Here is a 15,135-nt window from a genome sequence, read left to right on the forward strand (position 1 = left end):
GTATTAAATTTAAAATAGATACGGTATTGTACATGCACTGACACATGTTGCTATAGGCAGAATTTAGATGTGTGTTGTTTTTCTCTCTCTGATTTTAACACAGAGCATTGGGCATGTGGATTAGAATATCAAAAAGAAGACAAAACCTTGCCATAACATTGCCACATATGCCACTAATGATAAATAGCACAAAACTATCAACTACTGCTTGACCGTCAGAACAATAGCTTACAACAACCCATTAAAACAAACAAACATTTCCATGTTCCCAATATGAAATGCCTCAGGAACCAAGTCCCTTCAGTGCCCCCCAAAAAAGCACTTTTTGTTCTTTTCTAATGCACAATCAGTATGTCCTGACTTCATATGATGCATTCAATAGTTGACAAAAAGGTGGGTCCCACCCGTCTGCCCTTCCGTCATGCGAGTGTCTCTAACTGGGAAGCCTCCTCTTTTCCTCTTGCGTGATGCCACATTCAACACGTGGTGGGCTTTTTCTTTGAATGCACCCCCTCACCCTTTTACCTCCATCTCAACCATGCTTGTGGAATTACAACGAGCTGGATAAGACCCTCATCTGGGTCACCTCTGTGTGTGTGAGTGTGTGTGTCTGTGTGTGATACTGGCAGCCAAGGCGAGAGAAAGCAGCAGCAGGCTGTTGTGTTACACCCACCCCCCAAAAAAGGAAAAACACACAAAATGATCACATAATTTTAAGGTATAACTTCGTATTCCTTTTAGGATCAGCTGTACACAGTGTTTCAGTCAGGGGTACTTTATTTATAATGTAAATTTTTAATTGTTTTAGTTTTCTTTTGTACGGTACTGTATGTTCAAAATTCAGAAGAAAAAAAAACAATAATTGATCAATTTATATTTGTACAATTGATTGTTGCTTTTTGCAAAACTTGTTCCTTCAGGTAACATAAAACTTAAACGTAGAGTCGGATGCCTGTGATATGAAAGCACAATTTGGCTCTGTTAATTGATTAATTAGCTTATCGTGTTCTCGCGGGATTTTAGTACAAAATGAAACTAAAAGTTAATAACCACGTATGTTCAAAGCTGGACTTTAAAGTCGTATAATTAAACATTTGAACCAATTTTTCTGAAAAATTAGTCGCCCAAACCTTCCGAGGTTAATTTTCCATCAAATATGATGTCATACGAGACCTTAGTTCAGCGAGAATAAAAGGATCAATTCCACCAACAATTAATTCTTAAGGGGACGTAAAACTTCTGCGTTTGAAGAAGAACTGGACATATGTGACAGAAATTTGACTCTGGAAACTTGCCATTGATAAACCTTTACATTAAGGTAAACATTTTTTTTTTTTATAAAATGTTAATATTTGTTCATAACTGGACTAGTTACGTGAAAATGCCTTTCCGGGAAACTTCTAAAATTGAACAGTTCAGAATTCTACTCAAATTTTTGGAAAAAAAATGTATCAATACAGGCTTTATGATGGTGACTGTTTGACCCAGAAACTGCCGTTATTTCCTGTATATTTTACATTTATAAAAATGTCACAGCACACCACCAAACAAAAATGTTACAAAAAATACACTTATTGAAATAACGATTTAATGATTCCTTAATTCATAAATTGACTTACTCGATATGAAATCTGGGCCTGCTTCGTTGAACACAAAGTTGTATAATGGAAACAGGTGGCTACATGGGTTAATCATAACTTCTTCAATCTAATGGAAGAGCCTTTAATTGCTCTGCCTGCCACTATATGTCGTTGGCATAAATAGATGACCAAAGCTACATTTTTTGTGGTAAATGAATAATAATTTCTGGACTATCCTTCCATCCATCCATTTTCTGAGCCGCTCCTCCTCACGAGGGTCGCGGGCGTGCTGGAGCCTATCCCAGCGAACATCGGGCAGGAGTCGGGGTACGCCCTGAACTGGTTGCCAGTTGCAATCGCAGGGTACATACAAACAAACAACCATTTGCACTCACATTCACACCTACGGGCAATTTAGAGTCCAATTAATGCATGTTTTTGGGATGTGGAAGGAAACCAGAGTGCCCGGAGAAAACCCACGCAGGCATGGGGAGAACATGCAAACTCCACACAGGCGGGGGCGGGGATTGAACCCCGCTCCTCAGAACTGTGAGGCTGATGCTCTAACCAGTCGACCACCGTGCCGCATTTCTGAACTAATGAAGTGAAATTGGATAAGTCTTCACGGCACACCAGATCTTTTACAGCACAGTAGTTGGGAATCACTGCATTAGTGTACAAAACAAGTGTTTTGTTGTTTTTGTGGTGCTTGCACAAAAAAAAGAAGCAGTTCTGTCATGTTAATCCAGAAAACCTAAACCCCTGACCCCCGTAGTATGCCCCCTCACAAATATGAAGCGCAGCACGGGCCTCCGTCTTGACATCCTGCACCAGGATTAGAAGCTTGATTAAAGGGATTGTCATAAGCCGGCCTCCTGCTCCCAGACATCGAGAAAAATGCATGACATCATGCAGTCATACTCGATGTTTGTCAAGTTATTAAATGACTGCTTCTTTTTTTTGTCCTACAGGTGACCACACCGCTGAAAAATGACCCATGTTAAAATTCACAACCTGCAGCGGTGCAAGAGAATGGCCTCCATTAATTAAGAGATCAAGCCTCACTATTGTCCTTGAGCGTCGCCCCCGCCTTACACCACCTCACACCATTAACCCCCCCCCCCCCAGCAAGCCCCCCCTTGTGCCCCTTGACAACTTCCTGCAGCATCACCTGATATCAATGGCCCCTGTTTGTTGTTACATGATCTCCACAGCCGTTCCAGATGCCCCCCCCCCCATGACTCACCCCACATTTCCTTTCAGTGCGGCTTGTTTGAGGGAAAACAAGTTGAGAGGTGTCGCAGAGGTGTTACAGGTCACAACCACACACAAACCGCTTCACTCGGGGACACACACACACAGGGACACACTTGGCATGCAAACGATAAAGCATCTCAAGCCTCACCTCAATGTGGGGATTTCATAGAAAGTCATATAAAAAAGTGTTTTGAAGAGGACAGATAAAACGTGCAATTTTGCCATAAAAGGTGTTACACAATTGTAATAGGTGCATCTTATTGTAATGTTAGGAAAAGAGAACAAAGAAAACCTGCCGGCCTGCGTATAACCTGCTGGCCGTACAAACCTCTATTGCCCAGTTTTTTAATTCTGGTCGAGGTAAAACTTCAATGATTAGGCCGGATGAAAAGTTTAACAATTTATTCGAAAATACAAAGTCAAACAATGAGGTTGGAAATGTTTCAGCGCTGGGCTCTCCTCCACTTGGTTCAGAACAACACCTATGGAAAAGAGACCGCAAAAGTTCTTGTCCGCTTGTTTTTTGGGCGTCGTGACATCATGCAGTGGTCTACCAATCCTCGCTCCAGCCTAGTGTTTGGGGTCCGTTTGGAAATTCAGTCCGATGTTCCCACCCAGAGACAGAACGTGCTCCACTTTCTATAACTTTACTACTGAACGTGATGGCTATTGCTAGGGATGCGTCAGTACATACGCCATATTGAATGTGTCCGTTTTACTTATATCGAGTGGCACACACACTACCAACGCTCTGAGTTACCAAAGGTTCCGGGTTGCGGTGAGCGCGCCTGGCGTGAACTTCCCAACGCACCCAATGTTAATATGGTGTGTGTTTGTGTTGGTGCGACTAAGTGTAATGCAATTATATGTTTATAAGGATATCTGGATGTGTATCTGTAATGGGATGTATCAAATAAAAGTGTATGCCGTGTTGTGTAAGCGTGCAGCCAGTAATTTATAACAGTAATCACATTAATATATATATATTTTTTAAAGGTGTTGAACTAGGGTCCCCAAAATAAGTACATTTTGTAATAATTTATTATTTTTGTGTGAAATCTTACTAAATAGTTTGGAGTCTCCAATTAAACCATATGCTTTAGTATTAACAAAACAAATCAAAACATTTATTAATAATTATATTCAATGAAAAAATGTAAAATTTTTTATTTATTTAAAGAAATACTACTGTATTAAGAGTCAGAAATGTAGTGGTACGTGTGTCTCAAGGGGCTTTCCCACCGGAGGAACCTTTGCAGGAACATCCCGAGCTACCCTGGTAGCTTGACTTCCTCCTGTGTCATCACCGAAAAAAACTACTCGGGTACGGAAGGTTCCCCCTGGATTATTTCATTCCCCCTGGCAGCTAGTGTCTCCCTAGAGCTACCAAGAACTCTTTGAGGGGGTGGGCTGTGCTGACGAGCGTTTACTTTTTCATTCACAGAGCCACCATAACTGGATGGGGGGGTTACGCAAGGCTCAAAATAAGAGGATTAAAATACACTGAAAAGCAAAGCTTCGAATCACCGATCGAGCGTGGCGGCAGCAGGCCTCGGGCTCGCGGCGAGATCTCCGCCGCTGGCCGACTTGGTTCCGCTAAAGAGCGGAGGTCCGAGCACAAGCAGGCGTGTGCGTCTTCCTCGGCCGGGGCTGAGGGGAGTGAGGCTGGCCAGCATAGACCCTCTGATGGTCCAATCCAATCAATCGCGGGGGGAGGGAAAAAAGAATTTAAAAACCTTCCCAGGCAGGAGCTTCTCCAGTCTGTGGAAAAATGCCACATTTGCCATAGTGCAAGACAAGGGAATGAAGCTCGGCTTTTTGTCTGTTTGTACGTGCACAAATAAATATTTGCAATGCACAATCTGTTTTTGTTTTTCTTATGCAAGCACATGTACAGATACCAAGTACTTCCCACTGCTGTAGTTAAAAACTCACTAAGAGCTGTCCATGAATTCATGTATTTTTATTTATTCTTTGAAGCTTATCCCGGTAAGGTATTTGCAATGCCAACCTGGCTGCAGACAGCAAACTAAAAAAGCAAAATAGAAGCAAATACGTGCGGCATGGTGGACGACTGGTTAGAGCATCTGCCTCACAGTTCTGAGGACCGGGATTCAAATCCTGGCCCAACCTGTGTGGAGTTTGCATGTTCAGGGTGTACCCCGCCTCCTTCCCGAAGATAGCTGGGATAGGCTCCAGCACTCCCGCGACCCCTGTGAGGATAAGCGGCTCAGTAATTGGATGGATGGAAGCAAATACATATAAACTATACAATGTGATATAGTAACAAGTTACATATTACAGCACATGGTGAATAAAATGTCCATAAAAGGCATGTGAACGGATGTTCTCTAAAGCTGGAGAACTTGCTTTAAAAATGTAATTGCCTGAATGCTAAGACAATAGAAAAACATTTCTTTTTTAATAAAAATAAACTAACAAATAAATAAATAAATAAATAAATGTAGAGGCCTGCAGATGACTATAGATGTGATTTATTGTTCTCAAATTTGTAGTGGAACTGTGTAAGGCTTCATTGTCCTGCTCATTTTCAGCTAATAAATCACATCAATAGTCATCTGCAGGCTTCTGCTGCACAATCTATTTGGGTATGTCATCTCAATAAATTAAAATAAATATATTCTACTAATTTACTGAGAAGTAAATTAGATTATTGAAATGTACCTTTATATAACACAAATCCCTACCGCAGAGACTGTTTGCAGCCAGGTTGGCATTGTAAATGAGAATCTGTCCTCAGTTGCCTCACCTGGATAAATAAAGGGTTAGGTTTTGAAGATATCCATCCATCCATCCATTTTCTGAGCTGCTTCTCCTCACTAGGGTGCATGGGTTTTGAAGATATCAAACATATTTCAAACTTAGTTTAAGATATAAAATAAGATATTAACTTGAAAGCTTGAAATACCAGCATTTTTTTTTTATAGATCTAATAGGTGTCAATAATGAGCAACATCAGTCTCATTTGGTTAAGCTACCCTGAACTAATATGTGCGATGGAAACACAAACCATGCGGGCCACAGGAACCTTTTGGTACCAGGCACTCAAAGTTCCTGGACTGTTTGGTGGAAAAGCCCCAAAGTTCCCTGACTGTTTGGTGGAAAAGCCCCATAGGTTCAATTCCTACTCAGTGACGGTGTGAATGTGTGTGAATGGTTGTCTGTCTCTAAGGGTACTACTATTTTCTAGCGCAGAGGCGCGTTAGAACGGGTGTTGATAATTTCATAGATAGAGTGCAAGCCAGTATATTTGGTAAAGGGGCTTTCACTTGTACAGAGCTTTTCTACCTTCAAGGTACTGAAAGCGCTTGAACACTGTCTCCTCATTCATCCTACTGTTTGTTTGTATGTGCCCTGCGATTGGCTGGCAACCAGTTCAGGGTGTACCCCGCCTCCTGCCCGATAATAGCTGGGATAGGCTCCAGCACGCCTGCGACCCTAGTGAGGAGAAGCGGCTCAGAAAATGGATGGATGGATGGATGGATGCATTTGTGCCCTGCCGCAGTTGTACCATCTTTGAAAATAGAGCCCTAAAGGTGCCCTGTGATTGACTGGTTACCAATCCAGGGTGTAGTTTGCCTTCCGCCCCTATGTCAGCAGAGATGGGCTCCAGCTCCTCGTGACCCTGAACAGGATAAGCAGTCTCGAATATGCACGGACGGTATACTTTAATAATACTAATAATCAACACTATAACAATAATAATATAGACTCAATCCATACATTATTTATGAACATTTATGTTTTTTTTCAATCAATAATAATCTAATTGTCACACAATTTTATATTTATATATATATTTTTTTTTACATTTGCCATTACATTTTTTTACTTTTCAATTAATCAGATGGAATAATTTCTTATTGAAAAGATAAAGGAAAAACACAAATTTCACACAGAGGTACTCAAAAATAGCCGCATCAGAGCCCAGCACTTTTACTTTTACACAGAACACAGCAAAGGCGGGACGTTGCGGCAACTGTGTGCTTTAAAATACTAGTCGTTGGATGATGACAATTGTTGTCAACGCAGCAGGGAGAGAAATCTGAGTGTTGGGTGTCAAACTTCACATCCGTGTCCCGGCATTGTGGAACACACTTACACCCGGGTGTCACCCTGCCTCTGCTCAGGCGTAAAATTGCTGAGTCTACTTCGCATCACCATTCTGCAAAGGTGCTATTGATACAAAACAGCGATGCAGGAAAAGGGCAGAACTGCTGATAAACTTGATTGTTTTTAGCAAATAATCATTAACTTAGATTTTTATGGCTGCAACACATTCCAAAAAAACTGGGACAGGTGGCAAAAAAGACTGAGAAAGTTGAGGAATGCTCATCAAACACCTGTTTGGAACATCCCACAGGTGAACAGGCTAATTGGGAACAGGTGGGGGCCATGATTGGGTATAAAAGGAGCTTCCCTGAATTGTCATTCACAAGCAAAGATGGGGTGAGGTTCACCTCTTCGTGAACAAGTGCGTGAGAAAATAGTCGAACAATTTAAGGACAATGTTCCTCAACGTACAATTGCAAGGAATTTAGGGATTTCATCATCAAAAGATTCAGAGAATCTGGAGAAGTCACTGCATGTAAGCGGCAAGGCCGAAAACCAACATTGAATGGCCATGATCTTCGATCCCACAGGTGGCACTGCATAAAAAACCGACATCAATGTGTAAAGGATATCACCACATGGGCTCAGGAACACTTCATAAAACTAATGTCAGTAAATACAGTTCGGCGCTACATCCGTAAGTGCAACTTGGAACTCTACTATGCAAAGCAAAAGCCATTTATCAACAACACCCAGAAACGCCGCCGGCGTCTCTGGGCCCGAGCTCATCTAAGATGGACTGATGCAAAGTGGAAAAGTGTTCTGTGGTCCGACGAGTCCACATTTCAAATTGTTTTTGGAAATTGTGGACATCGTGTCTTCTCCGGGCCAAAGAGGAAAAGAATCATCCGGACTGTTATGGATACATACAGGTTTTGGAGAAACATATGCTGCCATCCAAGCACGTCTTTTTCATGGACGCCCCTGCTTATTTCAGCCAGACAATGCCAGACCACATTCTGCACGTGTTACAACAATGTGGTTTCATAGTAAAAGAGTGCGGGTACTAGACTGGCCTGCCTGCAGTCCAGACCTGTCTTCCATTGAAAATGCGTGGCGCATTATGAAGCGTAAAATACGACAACGGACACCCTGGACTGTTGAACTGCTGAAGCTGTACATCAAGCAAGAATGGGAAAGAATTCCACCTAAAAAGCTTCAACAATTAGTGTCCTCAGTTCCCAACCGTTTATTGAATGTTGTTAAAAGAAAAGGGGATGTAACACAATGGTAAACATGACCCTGTCCCAGCTTTTTTGGAATGTGTTGCAGCCATAAAATGCTAAGTTAATGATTATTTGTTAAAAACAATAAAGTTTATCAGTTTGAACATTATATATCTTGTCTTTGTAGTGTATTCAATGAAATACAGGTCGAACATGATTTGCAAATCATTGTATTCTGTTTTTATGTTTAACACAACGTCCCAACTTCATTGGAATTGGGGTTGTAAGAGGAGATGAGATTTGAACCCCAAATTTCAGAACAGTATGGTAGATGTGCTAACCACTCATCCACCGTGCTTGCACAGTAAACTTTAGAAGCTTAAAAATATGATAGCACCATGTAACATTAGCTGGTACCATGCAGGGGAAAAGAGGCATAGGCCTTGGATTTACTGTAAGCACTGCATCTACTCGCCTTCTGCATGTTCCATTCTCTAAATTCGTCTATTTCAGGAAGAGAGCTGCAAAATGTGACGCCATTTGTAATTACTCTTTAAAAACTAGAAACACACACACAGCCGGTGTGCTGACGCAGTGTGAGGTCCTCATGTGTGTTCCTCACATCCCCGCGGCCACACACACACGCGCGAGCCGTAACTGTATGTTTGGCAGAGCGAGGGAGTCTCTGCGTGCATGTCTGTTTTTGCTAAAGTGTGTTATTTAGGTGACCGCGCCATGTAAAATCTAAGAAAGGGGGAGATAAAAATGTCAGGCGTGCTATGAAAAAGTTGTGGAAAAAGTTCAACAAACACTTTTGGAGGTGCAAATGAGACTTGGCTATGTGTTATATACAGTTGTGTTCATAACAACAGAAGTGTGTTTAAAAAGTCAGTTCAAGCTCAAAAGCTTTCATATCTATTTTATATCCATATATGCTAATTCAGTGGGAGCAATATGCATTCTATTCCAAATAAAAACATGAACAAAATATGGTAATAGAAAGTGAAGAAAAAATGTATATTAGGTTATTCAAAAAGTAACAGTGCCTGAGTTTTTCTATATAAATTCAAACATTTATAAACTGAAAAGGAAAAACGAAAATGAAATATTTTGTATCCCTGTGAATCACTGAACTAATATGGACTGAGAAAAAACACTGTTTATGAGAACTGCTTCACATCTGTGTTCCATTTTTATTTGCAAACTCAAAGATTTACTGTATCAAATGAAAAACCTATGCAGATTTTGCTTTCCTGTGAATTGCTAAACAATTTTAGGAGCATAAGTATTTTTTTTCCTGAGAATTGCTTCACATTCGCGTTGAAATGTTTATTTAGAAATCCAAACATTTACTGAAAAAAGTGAAAAATATTGTTGATTATGCTTTTCTGTGAATGGCTAAACACATTTTCAAATGTTTAAACACTGTTTCTGAGAACTTCTTCACATCTGTTTCTCATTTTTCCATACAAACTCAAACGTATAATGTATAAGGTAATCAATTTTTGATGATTTTGCTTTCAAGTGAATCATTCATTCATTCATTCATCTTCCATAGCCCTTCTCCTCTCCCTAGGGTCGCGGGCGGGCTGGAGCCCATCCCAGCTATCTTCGGGCGAGAGGCAGTGTACAACCTGAACTGGTCGCCAGCCTATCGCAGGGCACATAAAAACAAACAACCATTCGCACTGACATTCACATCTACGGCCAATATAGCGTTGTCAATCAACCTACCATGCATGTTTTTGGGATGTGGGAGGAAACTGGAGTACCCGGAGAAAACCCATGCAGGCACGGGGAGAACATGCAAACTCCACACAGGCGAGGCCGGATTTGAACCTGGTCCTTAGAACTGTGAGGCAGACGTGCTAACCAGTCGTGCACCGTGCCACCCACGTGCATCATTGAACTAATATTTAGTTGTATACGCATTGTTTCAGACAATTGCTTCAAATATGTGCTGTGTTTTTATTTGTGAATTTATAAAAATGGGCGGCACGGTGGACGACTGGTTAGAGCGTCAGCCTCACAGTTCTGAGGACCTGGTTTTAATCCCTGGCCCCGCCCGTGTGGAGTTTGCATGTTCTCCCCGTGCCTGCGTGGGTTTTCTCCGGGCACTCCGGTTTCCTCCCACATCCCAAAAACATGCATTAATTGGAGACTCTAAATTGCTCGTAAGTGTGAATGTGAGTGCGAATGGTTGTTTGTTTGTATGTGCCCTGCGATTGGCTGGCAATCAGTTCAGGGCGTACCCCACCTCCTGCCCGATGACAGCTGGGATAGGCTCCAGCACGCCCGCGACCCTATTGAGGAGAAGCGGCTCAGAAAATGGATGGATGGAATTTATAAAAATGATTGCATTAATTGAAAAATGCTCAAATATTTTGCTTTCCTGTAAATCGTTGAACTAACTTATACTTATGCAACCACTGTTTCTGGACGACTTGCATGGAGTACACCGACTTGTGGCACATGTGAACTAATATTACGGACTTGTACTATTACAACGACTTTATTGTTATAAAATTGTCACTTTTCTTATTTTGTCATTTTTTGTTGTTGTAACATAGTGATGCTCTTGATGCACTCATTATGACTATTGTTGTACAACTTTTTTTCTTATAAATTAAAAAAAAAACATTTTCTTCAAAAAATATGAATTTATTATTGTAATATTACACCCTGACTTTTTCTGTAACATTTTTCCTATTCTGTACCTTTACAACCTTTTTCTAAAAAAGTATACTTCTTTCTTAAAGAATGCTGCAAAACATTTGCGATATACCGACTCCCCCCTCAAAAATACCTTTTTGAAATAAAAAGTACACACTTAATTTTCTAAAAAATTACCCCTGCCCCCAAAAACAAACAAACAAACAAACAAACAAAAAAAATAAAAAAATCATACCGTGTAGGAGAGTGTGACTTAATTAGCAACCTAAGCCGCACAAAGAGGAGTAATGTGTGCCATCTTGGTAAATGGAATTACTGGTGACTTTAAAATGCAAGTATAAACATTAGTAATATTAGTAGATTAGTATTGTTTATAAAGATGACCAAAGCTGTATTGTGCATTCTGGAAGAAAAGTGCTACTCTCAACACTTGTAAGGAGCAAAACAACGCTTGAGTCAGATGGACTGAAATCTGCTTGAGGGGCTTGTAAAGTAGGGAAGGAGTGTGTGATGGGTGTTTGTCAGTCTTTATTTAGCCCACTTGTACAGGTCTTGTCAGACGAGCAACAATAGACAAGCCAGGTCCCTGATGACTGGCGAAAAGACGACCCGAGGGTGGGAGCTCAATAAAGTCACCTCTCAGCCGCCCCCTTCCCTTTTTCTCCTTGGCCTGTCGCCTCACTGTTTCCTCTTCTCAATTCCGTCGAATCTCAGTCACAAAATCCAAACAGTGCAACTTGTGGTAACTGCAGCGATAGCTTGCGGGAAACAGTCCATTATAGTTTGCAAGGAAATTGCGGAAAGTATGAAACATTTTTTTTTTTAGAAGCAATAGTCCAAGCTAGTTACAGAGAGATTATGTCCCCTCGCAAACTTAAATTGGGAACAAAAGAACTGCTTTAATGCTGCAACGTCGTTGTTCAATCCCCCATTGAGCCATGGCTATGATGATTATGTTAAGACCTTTTTTGCTAAAACTGTATTTTTCATTGATTGCTGTCCATCTGCCTGATGTACGTGCTTCTGATTGGGGCTTATTTGGGCGACTCCATACTAGGGGTTTGTCAAAATACAAGCCTTGGAATTCACCCCAAAATGGGTGTCTCAAAACAAAATGGTCGACTTCCTGTTCAATTTCAGACATATGTCCTTGTCCTACAATACAGGGGTGAACAATGTGTAGCCTGTGGGCCACATGCGTTCCAGTCTGTTCTTTCATCTGACACTGATGGAAAGCTCTGTAACGTTTGTTGCGTTAATTTGGCCGTTTCTCACCTAAAATTGGTTCGTTCAAATATAATTACAGTATTCATTTTTTTATTCATTTATCTAATTATTAATTGGTTAATTTATTTAATATTGGTAACTTAAATTAGCAAATATAAACAGAAAATGAAGAATTTTAAATATACTGTACATATATATTTGTATGTGCTTTATTAAATAACTGTTAATTATAATTAGATTAATTGTAAATACAGAAATACAATTATTTTTGATAGAATGTTTGTTTTTATAATACAGTAAAAAAAAAAAAAATCCATCCTGAAACCCCACATACTGCTGGTCTGCAATGGAGTAGTAAGTGCAAACCGACATTCATTCATACATACCGTACATACATACTGTACATATACAGTATACCCTCATGAATATATCTAAACATATAATTACAGAACATATGAACATTTATATATTTAAAATGAGAATGAAATGAACCATTTTACACACTTTGCATCCACATTTAATTTAATTTTAAACCGCATCTACAAATGACCTGACGCATTTGTCCGTTTTTAAAAATCAAATCATCGTTTTGCCCTGTGCTGTTATATAAGTATATAAGGTCGATTTTTGTGATTGCGTGCTTGTTTAAACCAAGCAGTACCACCCCCATCTTCTTGTTGGTCCAGACAGCCTGGCATCAGACGCTCCAAAGTGCCACTTTTCCTCCATCTTGCGGCTCGTTTTGTCTTTTTAAACCCAAAACAAATACCGTCACACCTTGTCCAATCCAATAGTTGGGATCTCGGCATCTCCGTGTACGACACAACGGGTAGTCACTCACATTTGCTCACACATGCTTTAGCGCACACATGCTCTAATGCTTTTTTTTAAAGGAGTTTGGTTTTTTTCTAACGACTTCCTTTCCCATTCAGTGCCCTCCCCACTTTTTTGCAGTGAAAGAGGCATGCTTATTATATGCTTGGGGGCTCTTTTGGTCCAAATAGCTGCTTTTCCACTTTCTTCCCTTCTCCATCTCTCTTTAATATTCACAGTAAGGGTCCTTGGCGCTCACAAGACGGCTGTTTTCCCAGTTTGAATTCCCCCCCTGCCTGCCTCCCCTTGTTAACAGCCAAACGTTACCCCGTTGAGTGTAAACAAGCACAACAGGGTGAGGGTGGGTGTGTATGTGTGTGTGTGTGGGGGGGGGGCGGCATGGGGGACATCTCCCTGCAAACATCTCCAGGGACATGTCACCCTAGCCCTGTGCTGGAGCAGAACCGTTAACGCCAGTGTGCGATTGCCCAAACGCTGAGGGGGTCGCCAGCGACTGTGCTTCCCTGCCACTCACTAGCCCCCGTCTTCCCCAAAAACACATATCGGTCCTCACATCTGTTCGCCACACAAACAGGACCAGAGCACAAGCGTATTGCCTCATCAAAGCTGTGAATGCAAATCGGAAGCAAAAACAAAGTCTGCCGTAAAAAGCGTGTGACGTGTGCTTGTGAAACGAGTGCCTGCAGTCTGTACTGAACGAACCGGTCCCCAGAGAAGACATGTTAGTTTCGAGCAGAAAGCGTCGAAGGGGTTATTCACATAACAGCTTTATGAAATCGTTTTTGAATAGATACATTTAAGGTAGGGGTTGAACAAATTAGTTGACTGCATTAGTTGACGTTTAAAGCTTGAGGTCGACTATTCGCTAATCACGTTTTTGGAATCTTGTCTTCCGATCCGATAATTTACAGAGGACTTCTGTCTCGCCCCTTCGTCTGTTTCCATCGTGTAAAACTTGAAATAAATAAATAGCAATTCCAACAGACATACTTTGTCTCACTTGATCCAGACATGTTAACAGACATAGAAACACGTGGACAACCATAGACATATATCTGGATATATAGGCATAGACTCCAATGGAAACCAAGCTCCGACAGCAAGATGGATGTCTATCGTTTGCATCGAAGCAGAGCTACTGTGCATGTCAAACTTTTAACAAGAGTCATTGGGTAAAGATTTTTGAGCCCCAGATCAAATGTGACGTCATTAAGACAGACAGCAGAGATGACTAAAACATCTTTACTCATCATTACCTATATTCTGTTTATCCTGCTCATCTAAAAATAGATATATTTTGAGATCTTTTTTATCTTGCTATCAATATTATCATTATTTTTTTTGGCTTCAAGGAAAGTAATAGGAAAGTAATATGGCAATATGGTGATGACCATGCGTGGTGGGGAGGCCTAGCGCCATCTATTGACTAGCCGCCAGTAGTCAAGTATAAAAATCGGTCAAATTTGTTAACAGTATGTAAGGGTTGGTGCCCAGTATAAAACTTTTCAAGTGAGACCCGTTTGACTTTGAAGTCTTCCCAGGAGAAACGTCAAGCGCATGATGTGTTTTTAATCGCCTTTTTTAAGCCTTGTCTTTCAATAGCGTGTTGACGCTGTTCCGTCCTGCCAATATGATCTGTACAAACGTCACTTGGGACAGATTCTCCCGCAATTATTGCACTTGGCAGCTAAGGTGATTCTGTTCAGGAACCCTTTACAAGTCCTTTGTTTGACCAGGTGACTGCGACAGTTCCCCAGCACGAGTCGATAGCCGCAGAACATCGTCATTAGTGTGAAGACTGCTGACTCCCAACAGCCTGTATTTAAAACACACTCCAAACATTGATAATGGAAGTCAGACCCCAGCTGATGTACACGGCCCACTGCTATTATCATAGGTGTGATCGCTAAACGCTTTACATCTTAATTACCGGCTTAATCGAATGGGGGTGGGGGCGCACTTTGACTTCATTTATGACATTTGGCTGAGACATCAGAATAGAATAGTAAGTTGGAGGGGATAGGGGCGAGAGAGAAACTCCTCCCCTAGATAAAAGGAAACAAACAGCAAAGGCACTTATGTCTTTGGGTGACGTTGAGGGCTTGCCAGAGGGAGTGGCGGGAGATATTTACGATAATTGCAGACCCCTGCCTCTTCGAAATGACAAGGCAAATTGGCATATGACTTAAAATGAATGGCCCGTCAGGACTGGGGGCAGGTGATTGGTTGGATTGACGGGTTCATAGATCAATAAAACGATTGCT

Source organism: Phyllopteryx taeniolatus, chromosome 2 (genome assembly GCF_024500385.1).
Source record: "Phyllopteryx taeniolatus isolate TA_2022b chromosome 2, UOR_Ptae_1.2, whole genome shotgun sequence".
Taxonomy (NCBI): domain Eukaryota; kingdom Metazoa; phylum Chordata; class Actinopteri; order Syngnathiformes; family Syngnathidae; genus Phyllopteryx; species Phyllopteryx taeniolatus.